The following is a 1,907-nucleotide window of genomic DNA, read 5'->3' as shown; positions in this document are numbered from 1 at the left end:
GGAGCTCGAAACTGATCTGACAGTTTCTCATACCTGAAAGGCCGCGGGGGCACGTGATTAGTTCGACCAATCAGAGCCATTACGGAAACAGCAACGTCAGTGAGTTTGTTCTTTTCCTGCTTCCGTTTCAGTTTGCCTGGAACACCCTATTGAAGTTGTAAATTTACGAGAGCACATTTCTTACTCGCCAATAGATTTGAAGTCGATACGTACTACACTACATGTATTTTTACGATTCCAGATTGTAATTTTACATCTTGCGTCAAAGATAATTTTCCTGTAAACCTACCTACTATTTTTCACAGTGTGTCCTCTTGACTTGACCTCTTAGTTGACTAAATGTTGATGGAAGTTTTGTTATGCCCTGATTAAAATTGCGTAGCAAAGGTATAAGACAGTGACTAAAATTTTATTCTCCCAGGCAAAGACAGTTTGAAAGATGTGTAAACAAAATTTAATCACAACGATAAAATTATGCCTTTGCCGACGAAAATAAACACGCCTGTTACATGCGGTCCATAGACTTCTCGATAATGGAAATCTAACTAGAAAAATTATCTAAAATACAATTACTACGTCACGCGTAAACGGTGTAGTTACTGTGCCCGTTAAATGTATGAATTATCGCGCGGAAACAAACGGTGGCGGCGTCACCTTTTCGCACTCCACCCGCCCATATCCGGTCCAGTAGTGCAGATGTCATAGCACAGCCGTTAGAAGCGAGACGCAGGCGTGGAGTCCGGAACGCTGCTCGAGTGCATCATGGCTAGCATTGAAGGATCTGAAGATAGTAAGCTGGAGGAGCTTTTGACTTCATGGGGATGGGGACTCACTGAGCTTCTCCCTCGATTTGTTGGTGAGTATATTTGATTTCCTTATATTGCCCATGAGCGATCCGTCTGACAGCGAGGCTTTGTGAGGTTATGTGCGAGCCGCTCTCACGCCTGCCGCTGGCGGGTGCCCTGGTGGATAGACCATTCCGGTAAACAGAAAAGAAAGAAGAAGAGACGTAAGAAGCAAAGCGTTCTATGAGAAATGTACGGTGCGCCTTGGGACCGCTTGAACGTAATCCATCGTAAACTAGATATTCTGCGTCGCCTGAGAGTGTAACTAATTGTCATTAACCCTCAGAGGAATTTAGACATCAGACAAATCACGTTTAACCGTTTGACACGACCGTGGAACCGACGCACCACCGTATATATCTCATACTCGCCTTTGCTTCTTTGGTCTGCTCTTCGTTTTATCGCTTTACCGGAATGGTCTATTGCTGTCGCACTCCGTCTCGCCAGCCGTAACCCCTCTAGCACACGTCACACTGTCCGTCACTTGCGCGCATTCAACGCTGTTCACGCTCGTGCACCGGTACGCCTAACAGTTGTAAAATTATTCAATTGTTTGTTTTTAAAACATGTGTCATTTGCTTGACCAGGGACATGCGGAGATATTACAAGGTAGATGTACGCCAGACCACGTCTCGCGTAACAGGCTTCGCGATACCTCACGAAACACTGTTAAGCTGCCACGCGCCTGGCGCACATGTATCTAGGCCTGCGGCGCTGACACACGATACAACTGAAAACGAGTGTATATGGTGTATTCCGGTTGGATTGCAGCAGATTACCCTAATACAAGGTAGATGTACGTCAGACCACGTCTCGCGTAACAGGCTTCGCGATATCTCACGAAACATTGTTACGCTGCGACGCGCCTGGCATACATCTACCTTGGCCTGCGGTGCTGACAGCCGACTCGGGTCGTGCAAAAATGTAGACAAAGATACAGGCCTCCGGCCCGTCAAAGGCCCGTCACTTTGGCTAAGCATGCAGGGTTGTACATATTTTCGCCTCCGGCCCGTCAACGGCCCGTCACTTTGGCTAAGCATGCAGGGTTGTACATATTTTCGC

This window comes from Frankliniella occidentalis, unplaced genomic scaffold (genome assembly GCF_000697945.3).
Source record: "Frankliniella occidentalis isolate FOCC.00 unplaced genomic scaffold, Focc_3.1 Scaffold51, whole genome shotgun sequence".
In the NCBI taxonomy this organism is placed as follows: Eukaryota; Metazoa; Arthropoda; class Insecta; order Thysanoptera; family Thripidae; genus Frankliniella; species Frankliniella occidentalis.
The sequence above is the reverse complement of the archived record's forward strand: the minus strand, read 5'-3'. Positions refer to the sequence as shown.